Source organism: Apium graveolens, chromosome 7 (assembly GCF_009905375.1).
Source record: "Apium graveolens cultivar Ventura chromosome 7, ASM990537v1, whole genome shotgun sequence".
In the NCBI taxonomy this organism is placed as follows: Eukaryota; Viridiplantae; Streptophyta; class Magnoliopsida; order Apiales; family Apiaceae; genus Apium; species Apium graveolens.
In genome coordinates, this window is record NC_133653.1 from 72,710,008 (window position 1) to 72,730,911 (window position 20,904).

A 20,904-nucleotide genomic window follows, 5' to 3' on the forward strand; every position below is an offset into this window, starting at 1 on the left:
TTTTTTATTCACTCAAAAAATTCATAATGACTACACAAAAAGTTGGAACCGTTAAAATTCCACTTTTCGATAAAGAAAATTATGTTATGTGGAAGAAGAAGATGCTACTGTTTTTACAGGTTGCTAACCCCAAATATTTGCAAGTGTTGAAGAAGGGTCCAAAAATTCCTATGGTTATGGAACCAGAGGTAATAGAAAATGATGTGGTGATCACCAAAGCGAGAACTTATGTGAAGGATCCTGAGGACTTCTCTCCTGCTGAAATAGAAGAAGCTTCCCTGGATGCTAGCCTTCAATTAATCTTAGTAGATTCCCTTAATCCCCTGATGAATAGACATGTGATGAATTGTAAAGATTCCAAACATATCTGGGAAACTATTGAGATTATTAATGAAGGCACAGAGGAAGTTAGGGAGAACAAACTAGAAATCCTAACCTCTGAATATGAATATTTCAAATCAAATCCAGGAGAAGGAATCACTGAAGTGTTTGAGAGGTACAATGCATTGATCAACAACCTGAACATTAATGGTAAATACTATTCCATCAGGGAGGTCAACAAAAAGTTCCTTTTAACACTGCCAACTCATCTCGAACATAGAATCACTGCCATAAGAGAAGCAAGAGATCTGAGTGAGATTTCTTTGGAAAGGCTCTATGGTGTGTTAAAGACTTATGAGTTGGAGCAGATTCAGCAGAAGGAAGTTTACGGGAAAGGAAGAGTGGTCAGCACGTCTACTGCTCTAGTAGCTGATGAACAACAACAACAACCACAATATCAACAACAATCTCAACAGTCAGAAAGAATGGTACAGTCTTCCAAGGTTGAAGATAATGTGATAGTAGCAGAATTTGATTCTCCTACTACAAATCAATCAGGAGATGATTATTATTCCTTGGAAGAACTGGAGCAATTGGAGGATGAGTCAATGGCCCTGATTGTCAAGAGATTCTCAAATGTCAGATTCAAAAGGAATCCCAAGTTCAAGTACAAGTCCAACTACAACAGATTCCAGAAAGGTGGATCTTCATCCTCTAACACCAGCAGTGGTGGGTATAAAACAGGGATGGTTGATCGAAGCACCATTCGATGCTTCAACTGTAATGAGTTGGGACACTTTGCCACAGAATGCAGGAAGCCAAAACAAGCTAGGAAGAACTCTTACGATTCTAATCAGAAGAGTAAATCTGAAAGGGCGTACCTGGCAAAGGGAAGAAGCTGGGATGATACTGACAGTGAAGATGAAGAAGTTGGGAATCTTGCTCTCATGGCTAGTAATGCAAGCACCTCATCGTTAAGAAAAGAGGGCATTAAACAGGTACAACCGGTAGTGTGGATTCTTGACAGCGGATCGTCAAGACATATGACCGGAGATAGAGCCCTGCTATCAAATGTGGTTGAGAAAGCTGGCCCAGTGGTTACCTTTGGAGATAACAGCAAAGGTTTAACGGAGGGATATGGCTGTTTGCAAGCTGGAAATGTTATCATTGAAAATGTATATGTTGTGCAAGGACTTGAACACAATCTGCTTAGCATTAGTCAGTTCTGTGACAACGGCTACAATGTTTTATTCGACAAGCTGAAGTGTCAGATTCTGCACAAGAAAAGTGAAAAACCCTCCTTAATGGGAATCCGGAAAGGAAATCTGTTCGTAGCTGACATGAACTCTGGAAGCAATCTTGAAGTCAATTGTTTCTATGCAAAGGCATCGTCAGATGAGAGTTGGCTATGGCACAAGAGACTTTCCCATCTCAATTTCAAAACAATGAATTCTCTTGTCAAAAGAGAATTGGTAAGAGGTTTGCCTCAGCTGGAATTCTCTCCAGAAGGACTATGTGAGGCTTGCCAGAAAGGAAAGTCAAAGAAAGCAAGTCACAAAGGCACTGACACATCTTCCATAACTGGTGTTCTGCAATTATTGCACATGGATTTATTTGGTCCAGTTAATATCCTTTCTATGTCAAAGAAGTGTTACTGTCTTGTGATAGTTGATGACTATTCCAAGTATACGTGGGTTTTATTTCTTCACTCTAAGGATGAAACACCACAAGTTGTGATTGATCATATCAAGATGATTGAGTTAGATTCTAACGTCCCTGTTAGAGCAATAAGGTCAGATAATGGGACAGAATTCAAGAATACACTTCTCAATGGATTATGTACAGACAAAGGGATTACCAGACAATTTTCAGCTCCTAGAACCCCTCAGCAAAATGGAGTGGTAGAAAGGAAGAATCGTACATTGATTGAAGCTGCAAGAACGATGTTAAATGAATCAGGTCTTCCAATGTACTTTTGGGCTGAAGCTGTCAATACTGCATGTTATACTCAGAATCGAACTCTAATCAACAAAGACTTCATGAAAACTCCTTATGAGATTTTGAATGAACAGAAACCTTATATCAAATACTTTCATGTATTTGGTGCCAGATGCTTCGTGCTCAAGGATGGAGATGATCGTCGTGGTAAGTTCGAGGCAAAGGCATATGAGGGTATTTTTGTTGGATATGGAAGAAGATCATATAGAGTGTATATCATTGATCAACACAAAGTAACTGAAAGTGTCAATGTTACATTTGATGACACTAAACTCCCTAGTATCCAAACTGAAGATCCTTCTGAGAAACTGAAGTTTGATGATACGTCAGATTCAGAATCAGAACATGGTCAAGAACCTGAGGTTGTTGCTGGTGAAGAACCTGTTAATCCTGATGATACTCAAGGTAATAGTGATGGAAACTTTGGCAACAATGGAGATACCACTGCTACTGACGGAGAATCTTCAAGTCAACATGGCAACAACTCAGGGGGAGATGCTGAAGGATCATCTAGTAGGACACAACATCACAATGAATTTCAAGGCGAATCATCAAGATCACATCTTCCAAGATAGATTGTCTGGAATAAAGCTCACCCTTTTGAGTTGATTATTGGTGATCCAGATGTTGGAGTCAGAACTAGACGTGCTACTCAAAATGAGTGTCTGTTCTCAGGATTTCTTTCTGAGATGGAACCTAAGAAAATTGAAGAAGCACTGTCTGATCCAGATTGGGTGATTGCTATGCAAGATGAACTCAATCAGTTTGAAAGTCAACAAGTCTGGAAACTGGTACCTAGGCATGTACACAAGAAAGCTGTTGGTACTAGGTGGGTATTCAGGAATAAACTAGATGAAGATGGTGTGGTTACAAGAAACAAGGCAAGACTGGTAGCTAAAGGGTATTCTCAAGCTGAAGGTATTGATTATGATGAAACCTATGCTCCAGTGGCTAGACTTGAGGCCATCAGGATATTTCTGGCATTCGCAGCATTTTCAAACTTTAAAGTTTATCAAATGGATGTCAAGAGCGCCTTTCTGAATGGAAAGCTGGATGAAGAGGTATATGTAGAGCAACCTCCTGGTTTTGAAGATCCAGATCATTTGGATTTTGTCTTCTTTCTTTTCAAGGCTATCTATGGGCTAAAACAGTCTCCAAGAAAATGGTATGACACTCTCTCTGAATTTCTTATTGAAAATAGCTTTATTAGAGGTGTCATAGACAAAACTCTCTTTTCTAAAAAACATAAGAATGATACTATATTAGTCCAAGTCTATGTGGATGATATAATATTTGGGTCTACTAATGATAATCTCTGTAAGAGATTTGCTAAGTTAATGCACAGCAAGTTTGAAATGAGCATGATGGGAGAGCTGAAGTTCTTTCTTGGATTACAAGTAAATCAAAGGTTAGATGGAACATTTATTTGTCAATCCAAGTATCTCAAGGAACTCCTCAAAAAGTACAATCTAGAGGATTCTGCATCAGCAAGGACTCCATCAACTACAGCTGTCAAGCTTGGACCATGTGAAAACTCCATTAAGGTAGATGTCACAAGCTACAGAGGTATGATTGGCTCGTTACTCTATCTTACTGCAAGTAGACCAGATATTATGTATGCTACATGTTTATGTGCAAGGTTCCAAGCAGATCCTAGAGATATTCATCTCGTTGCTGTTAAACGAATCTTAAGATATCTTAAGGGAACACCAAATCTAGGTATTTGGTACCCTAAAGAATCTGGTTTTAACCTTGTCGGATATACAGATTCAGATTATGCAGGAAGTGTTGTTGATAGGAAAAGCACCTCAGGAAGTTGTCAATTCCTAGGAAGCAGGCTAGTCTCATGGTACAGCAAGAAACAGCAAACAGTTTCCAACTCAACGGCCGAGGCTGAATATATTGCTGCTGGAAGCTGCTGTGCTCAGATCTTGTGGATTAGGAACCAACTACGAGACTATGGCTCTGTATTGAACAAGATTCCTATTTTATGTGACAACACAAGTGCAATAGCCATCACCAACAACCCTGTGCAGCACTCGAGGACAAAGCACATTGACATCAGGTATCATTTTATTAGAGAGCACGTCATGAATGGTACTGTTGAACTATTTTTTGTTCCAACAGAAGAACAAATAGCAGATATTTTCACTAAACCACTTGACGAATCCACATTTACCAGATTAGTTGGTAAATTGGGCATGTTGAATAGTTTTAGTGATTAATTTAATTAATATCTGGAATCTGTTCTTGAATGAATTTACAAATGAATTTTTCATAAATGAAAAATTCATTTGCAAATTTATTTTATCATTTTATCATATTTCTTGCTTATTTCTATGTAATATATATTATCTTATCTATTTTTATTTTCCTTACTTGATTAATTTAAAATACCTCAGAATATTTTATTTCCTCTAAAAATATTTTTCTATGAATTTTATTTGCTAAAATTCAATAGAAATCTATTTTTGGAATAAAAATAATAAATTCTGATATATTGTTTTTGTTTCTGTAAAAATTATAAGTTTTTATTACAGTTTTACTATTTTTGTAATATAGTTTCAATACATATATAGAAGTCTGTTCCTTTTATTTTATTTTGTTTTCTACTGCAATGACAATCGGCAAGACAATTGAATTGTCTTGCTGAAAGTCATTTCAGTATATGTTTGCATATGTTTGTATATGTCGGTATAGGTTATACTGGCAAGACAATCGGTATGACTATCAATTGTCTTGCCAGTTTTAAACCATATATATAATTAGTTTCATTTTATTATTATACTGGTATGACAATCGGTATGACTATCAGATTGTCATACCAGTTATAATTTTAATATTTATTCTATTGTTTTTCTTTCTCCTTCTTTTGCCTGGTATGACAATCGGTATGACAATCCCGGATTGTCATACCAGCTGTAATATAAAGGCATGTGTTTGTATTGTTTTTAAACCATTTCAACAGTTCAGTTCATTTCAAAAAAAAATCGAACAGTTTTTCTCTCTTGATTTTCTCTCTTCTCTCTCTTCGAACTAAAACCATCAATCTGATTCCTTCCTTGCTCGAGTTTTTACTCAGCAAACTGATTCATCACTTTGTGATATATACATACAAGTATATATATACAGAGGTGCTGTTGGATTTTTCTTAAATAAAAACAAAAACTAATAAAAATCAGTTTGCCCCTTCAAATTCAATTTGTGTTTGTTGATTTTGAACTTTTTATTTTTATTTTCAATTTCTGATTTGTGTCTTTTGGTTTGTCAAAACTGTGTTTGTGAGTTAGGAATTTTAACGAGATACATTTCTGTCTAAATTTTTTGATTATAATTAATTTAATTCGAATTATTAAATTAATTTAATTAATTCAAATTTTCTTAATATTATTCTTAAAATTCTGAAAAGCGTGTGTCTTATTATTATTTTAAATGGCTCTCAATTTCCAAATTGTCGCGCATAATCAGGTTGGTTATTTTAATCCGGAAAAATGTGATGTTGAAAAATTTAAGCCATGGATTAGATTTTTAAATGACCATTCGATTGTTAGCTCTGCTATTAAATCAAATGTGATTTTAAACGTCGATCTACTTAGACTGATTTGCACAACTTCTACTGTGGCCGATGATTCAAAATCTTTTTCATTCACCGTCGCAAACACACAGTATGTAGTTGATGAAACAGTCGTCAATCGTGCGTTAAATTTTCCACTAGACAATTTCTGTAATTTACCCTCTGAAAATGATATCACAAATTTTTTCAATGCTATTCACTATCAGGGGGTGATCAATTTAACCAAACTTTCTAAATCAAATTTGGTGTCTGAATGGGATATTTTCTTCGATACACTTTCCAAAGTGTTTGCCAACTGCACAAAATCCAATTTTCATAACATCACTTCCACTCTGCAGTATATTGGTCTTGCGGTTGTTTTCAATCAAAGGATCAATTTTGGCAAACTACTTTTTCCCATTCTCTTGAGACGTCTAACTTCTGCTTTACGTGATCATTCTACAAATCGTAGGGTATCATGTTACTATGCTCGTTTTCTCATGCTTATAGCAGATCATCTTCTCTCACCTGAACACAAAGCCCTTTTTGCTAACTCTGCGGTAACTGAACCCCCTCCAGTTAGCAAAAAGATTTACACTCGCCAAGACACAACCTTCAAATTCATGCAAGTTCCAGTACTTGTATCTGCTTTCATGGCCAATTATATTCCCTTACCTATTTTCAATCTTCCCGGCCATGAACAGCAACCTCAACCTCCAGTGGTTCAAGCCACCCAGGCTCTTCCATTACAGGTAGTAATTCCTCACTCTCACTCTCTTCCTACTTCTGTTGAAAGACCCCCAGTGGTTGATAGGGCTGACCATGAAGTTGTAGAACCACAGCTTCAATCCCAGGTCATAGAGCCAAACACAGAGTCTCATTCTATCTCAACCTCTCCCCCACTGTCTAAAATGTTACCCAGGAGATTACTAGGAAGTAGTACATTGTTAAATATGAGTGAACCCTCAGCTCTGCCTCCTCCTAAGAAAAGAAGAACATATTCTGAGGCATCTGAAAGCCCATCCTTGTCCTCTCAACAGGACATGGACTTTGAAATGGCCAATGAACAGTTACTAGAGGCATTCTCTCAACAGGATGCATCTATTGAAATTCGCCATAGGGCCATGGCATCTTGTACTGAGTCAAGCACAATTCCATTACTCACAATGGAACCATACACTTCCCCAGATCATACTCAGGACACACAGCGAGGAGTGCACGTAGAGTCGGTTACAGTGCCTGCCATAGTTACGGCAGAAGAGCAGTCACATGCTTCAGAGGGAAAATCTGACTCTCCGCCATCTTTAATAGAGTCATTTTCTCCCCTCCCAGATCCAACACCTCTGGCTCCCTTATGGGATTCTCCACTCGCAGATTTATCTGGAGAAAGTGGAGGGCAACTCGGTCAATCTATCCCTGAAGCAATTCAGACATCTATTCCAAAAGATTTGATAGGTTTGACTGAGGATCGGGATTCGCGAATTCCCATTGCACCACCACTGACCTCTCTTGAAGAGGCTAAGGTGATTTTTAATGCAGGTACAGAAGAACAGCAACTGGAAGACTCCTCACGAGCAATTATATTGAGAGAAACACATGCACATGAGATGAGTGAACCAAACACGAGTGAAATTCAGGTGAGAGCACACACAGACACTGATACTGTAAACCTGTTAGCTCAGATTCCTGCCCTAAAAGAAGAACTTGCTAAAAGCCAAGCTGAAGCTCAAGCATTCAAAGCACAAGTGGTTGAACGGTCTTCTTCTTCCACCTCTGTCAACAATCAGCTTGCAATCATAAGGAATGACATCTCAGATCTAAAGACCACTGTAATACCAAAGCTCAATTCTATTCAGGACACTCCAAATTTATCAGCTGATGACATATCCAACTTCTGCTCTCTACATACAAGAATGACTTCTCTTGAAGACCTCGTTGAGATGAATCATTCACTGGACTCCTCAAGATTTCTAAAGATAGAGACGGGCATGGAACATCTCAATGAAGGGATGAAGCACCTATATTACATGATCAAGAATTCTCATTGCCCTAATGAAGAACAAAGAGCTTATTTTGAAGGACCGTCTGATGGAGGATCAGGCTCTGGAGGTGATGGAGGTTCCAAAGGAAAGTCAGTAGAGGATCCCTCAACTAAGGGGGAGAAGAAAGGGAGTAGTGCCAAAGGGAAGGAAAAAGATACCTCTGCTGGAAACAAAGGAAAGGCTGATGATGTCTACTACAGTGGAGAACAGGATGACTTTGACATTTTTGACATTCCCACTGAACCAGTTCAGGAAGATAAAGATGGGTTATTTGAAGCTGAAGAGGAAAGTGATTTTGAAGATTGGGAAGAGGAAGATACAGTGGATCCTAGGTTTGAGAAAGAATTTCAGAAAGAGCAGTCAGAGATGCTAAGAAAAGAAGCTGAACTCAAGAAGGTCTCTCAGATCATTGACAGGAGGAAAGACATACAAAGAACAGAAACTCTTCAAAAGCAACGTCTTCATGACATTAAGGCTCAAGAAAGGAGAAGAGATGTCAGACTAAAGATTGGTGAAAAATGGGATGAAGCTAGGAGAGTACTTGATATGCCTCAGCTAAGCACTAATAATGATAGGCAGTTCTTACATCTTCTTGACAAGCTGGAAATCTCAAATCCTAACAATGACATGTACATGAATGCTATCAAGACTGAAGTCTCAAGGATCACAGCTGCTTTTGATAGATCCCTAAATGAGATGAGCATTTTTGTATATTGTCAGAGTGAAGGATCATTCAAGGTGTCACTTCATCTATTTGAGAATCATTCTTTGTCAGAGATTTGGGTTCTTTTAAACAAAGTCAAAAGAAGCTCAGAATTGAATGAAGTTCTTCGAGAAAGGCTTAAAGAGTTTGCCAGCAGGGCTAGTCCTCAAGTGGTCAACAATCCTCATCAGGTGAGATTCTTTAAGTCTGATTGTCTTCAAATCTGTCAGCTAGATGTACAATCTCTTAAAGACTACTCAGCTAAGCATCTGGTCTGGATGGAACATCATTTGAGAACTGCTGGATATTCATCCATGTTGAAGACTCAAGCTGCTGACTTGATTCAAGCTTATTGTGAAAAGAATGTTAAAAGGTACAATCAACTCAAGAATAAGCTGAAGTCAGTTGGAGTTCAACCAGTCAGACCAGCAAGCTTCACTTCAGAAAAGGATCGTGTCTTTGACAAGGAATTGCTTCAAGATTTAGAAGAAGGTGAAGTCAGAAGAGAAGACAACTGAAGTCAATTAGCTCAAAACTCAATGTAATATGATTAGAGCTTTATGAATCAAGATAGTCTAATGTAGTTATATGTTCAGGCTAGAGGAACATCTATCTTGTATTCACTTGTAAATTTCATTTGGAATCTGGAAAATGTTAAATATAATCCAGAACTTTTCTGCTATTTACTTTACATTACTGTTTATATCTTTTTCTTATTTGTTAGTTGAGTTATCCTCTAGGTATTTGTTGTTATTGTCTAACAAGCAAATAGGGGGAGATTGAAAGGCATATGTCATAGCCTACTCGTTTATTCGAGTATTTAACTCAACTCAAATAAGAATGTAATAAGTAAATAGTGGATCGACCGTCAGAGAGATCTCACAAAGTAACATCTGTCAAAGAATAAAGAAACATTGTTCATCTGCAGACTTGGTGATTCACTGGAAGAAGTTCAAGAATTTGATCATGCCTCAGTGATATAAATCAAGATCGTGGATTTAATCAAATGACAGAGATCTCGTCAAGGTATCATTTATTACAAGGATTCAATCAGAACATCGAAGTCAAGACATGAAGAAACGTCAAGAAAGTTAGTCACTCATGAACCAGACAGTACATCGAGTGTCAGCATTGAAGTGGCGGAATTGATTCATAAGTCTCAGTGACTTTCAGAAGATTGTCAGAAGAATGGATGTTGCTCAGGGTTAGTATTAATTCTCTATTAATTAATTAAGTCATATAATTTAATTAAGAAAATAAATTATATCTGCAAGGATTAATTTATTGATTAATTGAATTAAATTGATTAATTAATTTAGAATTAATATTAAGGATTTACAGAATTTTAATTGGTTAAAATCTGTTTTAATTCTAAAAAGACAACTGATTGTACTAGTATGACAATCGGTATGACAATTGATAGTCATACCGAAAGTCATGCTAATTCAGTTGATTGTCTTGATAGAATTATTATTTAGATTAAAATCACTTATTAATTCAGTAAAACAATTTCATTTGAACTAATATGACAATCGGTATGACAATCAATAGTCATACCGAAAGTCTTGCTAGTTCATTTTAATTGTCTTGCTAGCTCTAAAAGATTGTTACACCGAAAGTATTATTGGACAAATGATTGTCATACCAGTTCATTTTGATCTCGGCTGTGTTGATTAAATAGAAGCAGAAGCATCCAATTAACTTACACATACAGAGAGCAATCAAACAGAAGCCAAGAACAAAAAGAGAACAAGCAGCCAAATATTTCATCTTATCTGCTAATTCAAGATTACAATTTCTAGCTTGTAAAGTTAAATCCAATCAACTAGAAATCACTCTCTTGTTCTTGTGTATCAATCTAGCGGATTAAAATCCCTAGAACTTAATCTCAAATCGCATTTAGCATTTGATCTTTTAATTACAAAAATAGAAAAAGTTCATGTCGAATTTATTCTAAATTTGTAATAATTGATTTGAGATTAATCCCTTGTAACTGATACCGTAGTTGTAACACCTTTCAAGTTTAATAAAAGTTTTATTTAACTTGAATTTTGTTTCACAATTTTATTCCGCATTTTATTCGACTAAACGGTATTGTTTGCATTCAACCCCCCCTTCTACAAACAAATTGGGACCTAACACCCCTAGTACACCTCATGTTCTTAAGGAAGCTAAGAAGCCTCTATTTAAGAAAGCTACTATTGAGCGCTTTGATGAAGATAATCTTTATATTCATCATGAGATGCTTGTTGAGGATCTCGAGCTCTCAAGGAGACAAAAGGCAAAGAAACCTACGTCTGTTGCTAGTGACTCTGACTTATCTTTTGCCGGACTCGGTTTTACTTCCAAGAATAAGAAGAATAGAAGAAGAAATGGTAGGATAGGAACTAATGGCCCTAGAAAGTTATGCAACAATTGTGGTTCTGCTGGTCACCTTACTCATGCTTGTAGAAAGTTTAAAGTAGACAATGTTAAGAATTCTTATGTGCATAACATGCCTAACATGCCTAAAGTTTCTATGTGTAATAAATCTGTTTGCATGCCATGTATAGTATCTTTCATGCACACTTATCTTGATTCAACACACTCACATAATACATCTCATAATCATGATAAGCATGTTAGTAAGAACACTGGTAGATCAAAGACTGTAAGCCCTCCTAAAGCTAGGAAAGTGGCACCTGTCACCAAGCCCAAGTGCAAGTCTGTTAGTGCTTCTGAAAGTGACAAGGAAATAGTCAATGAAAAAGCAAAAATTGTTAATCCTGTCAATTCTGTGAAGAGAAATGTTATATATTCAAATGCTTCTAAGTCTTCTGGACCCAGCATAGTTTGGGTACCAAAGAAAACTTAATCACTTTTGTTTTCAGGGCATAAAGCAGAAGAAGGTCATGTGGATTCTGGACAGTGGATGTTCAAGGCATATGACTGGAGATAGAGCCCTGCTATCAAAGGTGGTTGAGAAAGCTGGCCCAGTGCTTACTTTCGGAGATGACAGCAAGGGTTATACTACGGGATATGGCTGTTTGGAAATTGGCAATGTCATCATTGAAGAAATCTCTCTGGTTGAAGGTCTTATGCACAATCTTCTCAGTATCAGTCAATTCTGTGATAAAGGATGTGAAGTGATGTTCAAGAAGGAGAAGTGTTTGATCTCTAATAAGAAGAATGAGAAGCTGACTCTCAATGGAGTTAGAAAGGGTGATTTGTTCATAGCTGACTGGAATTCTGCAGATGGTGAAGTAATGTGTTTCTACAGTAAAGCCTCTCCAGATGAAAGTTAGTTATGGCATAAGAAGCTCTCCCACTTGAACTTCAAGACCATGAATTCTTTGGTTAAGAGGGAATTGGTGAGAGGATTGCCCGAGATGGAATTTAGTCCTGATGGACTTTGTGAAGCATGTGAGAAGGGAAAGTCAAAGAGGGCATCACACAAGAAGAAGACAATGACTGATATCACTGAACCACTACAACTCCTTCACATGGATTTGTTTGGTCCTGTCAACGTCATGTCTATGTCAAGAAAGAAATATGGCTTAGTGATTTTTGATGACTATTCCAGATACACGTGGGTGTTATTCTTACATTCAAAGGATGAAGCACCTGATATGATTATTGATCACATCAATAAGATTGAGTTAGAAGCTGGAGTGCCTGTGTGAACAATCAGATCAGATAATGGAACATAATTCAGAAATGCAAAGCTGAATGATTTCTGTTTCGAGAAGGGCATCTCAAGACAGTTTTCAGCACCAAGGACTCCATAACAAAATGGAGTAGTTGAGAGGAAGAATCGAACATTGGTTGAAGCTGCAAGGACTATGCATAATGAAGCCAATCTTCCTACTTGCTTTTGGGCTAAAGCAGTTAACACTGCATGCTATACTCAAAAGAGAACCCTGATCAACAAGATATATAAGAAGACCCCTTACGAGTTAATGGCCAACAAGAAACCATCAGTGAAATACTTTCACGTGTTTGGAGGAAAGTGCTGTGTGCTTAAGGACGATGAACATCTTGGAAAGTTTGATGCTAAAGCTGAAGAAGGTATCTTTCTGGGCTATTATCTGGAGTCAAAGGCTTACAGGGTGTATGTGATTAGTGATCAAAAGGTTGTGGAAAGCCTTAATGTAAAATTTGATGATGCCAAGCTCCCAAGTATTCAGAAGGAAGATGATAGTGATAATCTTGATGTTGAAGATCTTTCTGATGGAGAAGGTGAACATGAAGTTGTTCCAAACAACAATGATAATGGCAATGATCCTGATGATGATAATTCTGATGCAGATTCTGAAGGTAATGGTCATGAGACAAGTCACACTATCTCAGGGACTAGTCCTCAAGCTTCAGATTCTGTAGATCAAGATGGCAACAACTCAGGAGGAGCAGAACAAGAAGAAGAACAAGGATCCGGTAGTCAGACATAACACAATTCTAGAAATGCTGAGTCGTCAAGGGATAGTCTACCAAGACATAGAGTATGGAGTAAATACCACCCTCAAAACTTGATACTTAGTAATCCTGACAGTAGAGTCAAGACTAGAAGAGCTACAGCAAATAAATGTTTCTATTATGGGTTTCTATCTCAAATGGAGCCAAAGAAAGTAGATGAAGCTCTTGGAGATCCTGATTGGGTGATTGCTATGCAAGAGGAACTCAATCAGTTCGAACGATAGAAAGTATGGAAGCTTGTACCTAGACCTAAAGATAAATCAGTGATTGTCACTAAATGGGTTTTCGAAACAAGCTTGATGAAGATGGAATTGTAACAAAGAACAAGGCGAGATCGGTTGCTAAGGGATACTCTCAAGAAGAAGGGATTGACTATGATGAGACCTTTACACCAGTTGTTAGATTTGAAGCCATCATGATGTTTTTAGCATTTGCAGCACATTCAAACTTCAAGGTATATTAGATGGATGTGAAAAGTGCTTTCCTGAATGGTGAGCTTGAAGAAGAGGTCTATATGGAGCAACCCCCTGGTTTCATAGATCCTGAGTTTGAAGATTTTATCTATTTTCTCTTCAAGGCTTTTTATGGTCTAAAGCAAGCGCCGAGAACATGGTATGACACTCTCTCATAATTTCTTCTTGAAAATGGTTTCTCTAGAGGTGTCATAAATAAGACTCTGTTTCATATCATATTTGTGCAAGTCTATGTTGATGACATTATATTTGGGTCTACAAATGATGCACTTTGTGCAAGGTTTGATAAGCTTATGCAGAGTAGGTATAAGATGAGTATGATGGGTGAGTTGAGCTACTTTCTTGGATTACAAGTGAGTCAGAAATCAGATGGTATCTTCATTTGTCAAACGAAGTATATCAGAGACCTTTTGAAAAAATATCAGTTGAAAGACTCAACACCTGCAAAGACTTCGATGGCAACTTCCACAAAACTTGATCAAGACAAGTCTGGTAATATGGTGGACATCACTCATTATCGAGGCATGATTGGATCATTAATCTACCTGACTGCGAGTCATCCAGATATTATGTTTGTTATATGCTTGTGTGCACGATTCCAAGCTGATCCGAAGGAATCTCATATGATAGCCATTAAAAGAATTTTCAGATATATGAAGGGTACACCTAATCTAGGTATCTGGTATCCTAAAGATACGGGCTTTGATCTCATCGGCTATACAGATTCTAACTACGCTGGTTGTAAGATTGATCAGAAGAGTACTTCAGGAAGTTGTCAATTTCTTGGGAGAAGATTAATTTCTTGGTTTAGTAAGAAGCAGCATTCAGTTTCTACATCTACTACTGAAGCTGAATACATTGCTGCTGGTAGCTGTTGTTCTCAACTTCTTTGGATGAGAAACCAACTCCGAGACTATGGACTTGATTTGAAGAATATTCCTATCTACTGTGACAACACAAGTTCCATAGCAATCTCAAACAACCATGTTCAACATTCAAGGACCAAATATATTGACATAAGGTATCATTTCATTTGAGAGCATATAACGAATGGAATTGTGGAACTTCATTATGTTCCCACAACGGACCAAATTGCAGACATTTTCACGAAACCACTGGATGAATTTACCTTCAATAAGTTGGTTAGTGAACTTGGCATGTTGAATTTGTCCAATTAATTGGAAATCAACAAATGTAATTTGGTGCGGGTAAACTTTACTACCCCAATGATGATGCTTTGAGGGGAAAGTAAGTTTACATATCTATTCATTATATATATCCATGTTTGTAAACTTGTTTTGAAGCTAACTGATTACCATGTGTTACATGTTATATGCTAGTGGTAAGTTAGAGTTTTTGATGCAATATATGAGTTGTTTGAATGTTTACATGTTATATGCTTACTCTGATGCAAACACTCTTGATATTGATATTATTATGTTAGGAGTAGATTTTAAATTGGTTAAGTCTAGTGTTGTCTAATCAATTGGTGCATACTTGTTGGACACACTCCTGGCATAATTAATGGCTTATATGACTTATAGGTGGATCCTATGTGTAACTCTGATGATCTTGCTATGCCTATGTTTTGTTCTGGATATTTGATCCTTATATATTTCTTATACTCTGATTACCTTATGCATATCTTATAAGCTTCAAATAATGTTCATCTGTTTCCTCTATAGTATTGATCTGTATTGGACTAACTTTGAACTATTTTGAGTTGATGAGATTTGTTTGAGTAGTTCTGTCAAAAGAATCAGAAAGTATGATCATCTAAAATATCCTTCATGAATCCATATTATGGTAAGTAAAGGTAAAAGATCTTTGGTTCCGAAATTACTCTGTTCTTGATCATCAAATTCTCTGATATTGTACTTCGGATGTTTGTGATCTTCAACACCCTCAGTGGTTTTAGGAACTGACTAAGAGCCTATCACACTTCATAGGTTCTATCCCAAGTCAATAGAACCAAACACTTCTCAAACAGTATTCCATTACCTTACTCTGATATATTCCCCAGATTTTGTTCTGATTCACTTAATTTTCTTGAGATATCAACTCAGTGATCAGACAAAATTACCATTTGGTTTTGGAGTTGTGTTGAGGATGAGGGAGATAGTGCCATGAAGCACCATATAAGGAAGGAAAGGTTAACCCTACAACTCTGTCTCTCATAAAGAAGTGGAGTATGTATAACATGAGACATCTTTAAGCCCATATGTATTCTCTCAAAAGGATATAGAGATGAAAAAGGCATATAAACAGTTACTAGGTGCATCCTCCCAACAGAATGTCATCTATTGAAAATTCTCCTGTCAGCCAGGGCATCTGTATAAGAGTCACTACTCCTTGGTTAAAATGTTTCCAAAGCACATGTGAGATTCACACACACAAGGAAGGTATTGACGCAACAATCATTATCAAACCATATCAAGGTCAATGGCAATAGGTTGAAATCCTGGATCATGTTCTAATCTTTATCTCTGATTTTGAATAAGAACATGTGATCTTGGTTGGTTACTTTGATAAGTCCTCACAGACTTCAGAAGAAATCTTTGATCCCTAATGGTATATCGTTGATCATTGGTTATCTTCCCAGAATTCAAATCTGGATATGATTTGGACTTAGTCAAAATAGCAACTTGTAAATGAGGACTCAGATATCACTGACGAGTTTATAAGGTATACTTCTTCATGGAAGTTAAGGGATATCAGGAATTCTTCCATTTAAAAGAATCCTAATTTCCCCTCTCAGAAGGAACATTTCTGAATCTCTTGACTGAGAGTTTCCATCCTTGAAGGTGGAAGACAACTTTTCTATGAAAAGGATTTTCTCGCAGGTACATTTGGATGTTTGAAGCTTTGAGTGAGTGACACACTATGAGACTGAGTGACAAACACTTCAGTGTAGAGTGGAGTGAAACACGAGGTGAGAACACTAAACAGAAATCACACACTTGCACTGTGAGGAATGGTTACCAAATAGTCTCTTCACTTGGTTGGTTGATCCTAAGGTTTTACTCTGAATACATTTTGAAGGATTACTCAACTAAGGGGAGAGATTATAAAGAGATTATGAAATGATAGTCTTTCTGTAACTAAGAAGAGGGATTTCTAACTTTATTGTACTAAGGAAGGGATTCTTCATCTTAGGGGGAGAGATTATTGAGTTTCGGTTACAAGTTCCAAAATGTTTTCTATGTGCTTTATGGGAAGTTCTGAAGATTATTGAAGACAGTATTTGGAAGACGTATCTATCTGCAACTTTACATAAGGGAGAGAAGAATATGTTCTCTGCTGAAGTTGAATGCTTATAGAAGATGTGATAGATATAAGATAGTATTATTTCCAAGTCCAGGATTGTAAGTTGAAAGCTCATTGAAGATTTTTGGATAAGGTTAGTTGAGTTATCCTCCAAACTATTGCTTCTCCATTATTATTTGACCGTCAGGTGTAACAGTCAAATAGGGGGAGATTGTTGAGCAAGATTGAAGCTGTATGTTTATCTCAACAATACTGGTTTGGATAATTCAACATAGGACAAGGACTTTTAAATAATCTATGTTTTACTGGAATCAATACAGATTGTTTATTGGGTATATGTACAAAAGGTTCTGTTAGTTGCAGTGAAGAAGACGTCAACAGTGATCCGTCTGAAGTTCATTAATATGTTCAGGCATCGGAGGAATAAGGTTGGAGTCCTCGAAGCAGTTGTCAGAATCAGTGTGAAGACCTCAAGGATTCCTAGTGAAGTTGGTTATATTTGGTAAAAGACTTAACAGTGGTTTATACGGGTATAATTAAAGGCCTGAGAGCGGAACTAGTCGTTTGTGAACCAGACCCTTGCACACCCTTGTACTAGACGTCAGTGATCCGTGAAAGGAAATGGAGTATTATTTTTAGGAACACTGTTAAGTGGTTTTTGTACTCGAGGAGTCTGGAAATATTTTAAGGTACAAATTCCCGGAGATTAGGAGGCCTGCAGATACAGAGGAGTACAACCCGAGGATTTACTGGATTTATTTTTAAATCAATGACTGATTTTTTATTAAATAAATAAATGAAAATCATCTCATTTATTTATTTAATTTTAGATCACAATTTGATTTTAAAATAAATAAATTAAATATTGAGTTTTATTAAATGAATAAATTAATCTCAAAAGACTTATTTATTTTATTTAATATCAATATTTAATTTTGGAAAATAAAATTAATGTTTGAATTTTATTTAAATAAATAAATAAATTTAAAATTTATTTATTTATTTTAAATGTCAAATATTTATTTTGTTTTAATTATCCAGCCAGAAGTACTTGCATGCATGGTTCGTTCATTTGTTTGACTAAAAGAATTCGATTTTTTTTTAAGAAACCAGTTTAGTTTGATTCGGCAATGGGAGAATTGGTAGGGTAATTACCTGTGATTAAAATGATTTGTTTTGTTGCATTAAACAAATGCAGAGACAAAAAGAAACCAAGACTTTACTTGTTCAAATGCAATTCAGAAGATTGCAGGACTGCTTTTCCCTGTTGTGGACAGGTAAGGCGCGCGACGCGCGCGTATAAAACAACTCCATGTTGTTTCATTGATTTCAGCCGCATGGATTGTACTCTATTCCTGTCTGACTTGGTGAAAAATAAATCAAAGGCAATGCATGTACTGTGTTTATGTTCCAGTCGCCATAGAGAGAATAAATTGCAAAGAAAAAAGCGGCTGTTCTTTTCCTTCTCTCGCACGTGAGCGCCACGTCTGGCGACACCTCTCCAGGGTAGTTGCCGCGTGCAACATAATCACTCCTCTTGCCAGCCTATTTGTTCGAATAGAAAAGAATTCTACTGTGTTTATTTCTTTTGTAATACAAGTTTGCTATCTACTACCTGATCGCCACAGACAGAGCATCTCCATAGGCGAATTAATCTGTCAAAGCAAAAGGCGGGATATGTTAGTCACCACAGGATTAGTACAGTGCATTTGCTTCTACTCTCTCCTTTCTGATCGCAATAAAGGTTGTGCAATTCAAATGTATGGACTAAAGGTAGCCACGTACACTTCTTTATCTCTCCAACAATTCTACCACTACAAAACCAATTTACAACAGATTGGTTTCAACACTTCTCAGCAAAACACCATTAAAGCTCTACAGAATTTTTCTTGTAGAGTGGGTTGATTTCATTTATTGAAATTAAGGGGAGAAGTGATGCCCAATTTATTTCACACCATTAAAGCCTTAAAAATTTGTAACACTCATTATTTAAAGCTCTCTTGATTGTATTTAAAATCTTTTGATAGAAGCTTTGAATTTTTAGAGTGATAGATAGAACTCCAAATTGATTGTTATTATTTTGGTTCTCTCTATATTTGTTGCTTTGAAATATTTATATTCGGAGTTGTAAGCAAACCTTTACTGTTTAATTTCTAAATAAAAAGAATTATTCTGTGAATCTCTTAGTGTTTGTTTATTTCATTTTTGAGGTTTATCTTCCGCTACAATTAATTAACGAAAAACGAAAAACATACATTCACCCCCCTCTGTATGTATATTTGGACCTAACAATATCTTTTTGTTAGGAGCAAGTCTAGAGTTTTTTAGGGAACCATAGATTTAGAATTTTTCTTTCGATTTTTTACCCTTTCTTTTGCGTGTTTTAAATTCTTGCACCTATTTGCTACTCGATTCCTATCCTGTTTATGCGTACTACGTGGATTAGAGATAATTCATCTAGGTTAGTGAGACCAATTGAGCGTACTTCCTCATCGGAATCCGAACCCGTAGAAATTCTTGAACCCGTAGTTAACATGGCAGTTTCTCTTAAGGATCGTTGTTACCCCGCCTGTTTGGCCCAACCTTCTTGTATTACTCTTCCACCGGTTAATGGTAATAATTTTGAAATTAAAGGTCATCATATTAGCATGTTACCTAAATTTACCGGGAGTGAAGGTGAGGATCCGTATCTTTTTATTCATGAATTCGAGGAGGTTTGTGCCTTACAAAAACTCCAGCAATTGACCGAGGATTCCATTAGGCTTAGACTAATTAATTTTGCTCTTAAAGAAAATGCTAAAAAATGGTTATATAGCCTACCGGTTAATTCTATTTCAACTTGGGAGGGGTTCGTAGTCATTTTTCTAAAAAACTATTTTCCAAATCATAAGACTACGAGACTTACAAATGAGATTAATCAATTTCATCAAAAGGAAAACGAGTCTTTTTGGAAATATTTTGATAGATTTAAAAATATTTTGTCCCAATGTCCCCACCACGGAATAGAAAAGTGAAGACTTTGTAAGATTGTTTACGAGGCCTTAGATAGTTCTACAACCGCGTTGTTAGAGTCTATGTGTTAAGGCAAATTCATGGAAAAAGACGAGGATCAGGGTTGGGAGTTTTTTGAGGAACTAGCGGAAAATACCATGTTGTGGGAGTCTACTAGGGAGCCGAATAGGGAACCTAGTAAGCACAATGAAACACTCGGTTCATTTGCTAACAAAGGCTTGCATTTAGTGGGTAATTCTATAGCAACTGAAGCGAAGTTAGCTACTCTTACTAGAAGATTAGAAGCTTTAGGAACCACTAATGCCCCTTCCCAAGCGTCTATGTGTGCGAACTATAACTCTCATAGTCATGGACCTCAAAACTTTCAAGAGTTTGAGCAAGTGAATGCTATGTTTCAACCTAGACTTAGGAATGACCCTTTTGCACCCATATACAATCCCGGGTGGAAGAACCACCCGAATTTTTCATGGACCCAAGGCCAAAACTACCAATCTCCTCAACCCAATTTTCAAAAGCCTAATCCAAACTCTTACCTCACTTCTAGTCAAAATCCTTATCCAAACCCAATTCAAGCACCCTTGAATCCTCCTGGGTTTAATGATTCCAAGTGTTAAAATTCCCAACCCCATGGGGAGCCCAGGAAATAAGAGGGGATCAAAACATGGCTCGGGACTGTTACATGACATGTCCAAAACCAACTGTCCAATATCGTGGGAATGGGATGCATGTAGCTACAATTACAGGACCGGAACGCTTAGCTGAAGTAGATTTGAATATGGGAGACAAAAAGGTGTTAATAGGGGAAGACCTCTCTCCAATAATTGAATCTAACTTGGTAAATTTCCTGAATATGAGGTTGGATGCTTTTGCATGAGAACATGACGACATAACAGGAATAGATCTGACTGTCATCATACACAAGCTAAACGTTGATCCCAGTTATACACCTGTTCAACAGAAACGAAGGAAGTTTGTAGCAGAAAGAAAAAAGATAATAAACGACGAAGTGGAAAGGCTTATAAAGGCTGGGATAATTAGAGAAGTTGATTACCCTGAATGGTTAGCAAATGTCGTCATTGTACA

The 20,904-nt window shown here is 36.8% G+C and overlaps 1 non-coding gene across 1 annotated transcript; it reads right to left on the bottom strand.

Moving 5' to 3' along the window:
- Nucleotides 1-19,706: 19,706 nt before the first annotated feature.
- On the bottom strand, nucleotides 19,707-19,813 carry LOC141675886 (small nucleolar RNA R71). The gene has a single exon (XR_012556514.1). It is a non-coding gene; the product is annotated as a small nucleolar RNA R71 (small nucleolar RNA).
- Between the last annotated feature and the right edge of the window lie 1,091 nt (nucleotides 19,814-20,904).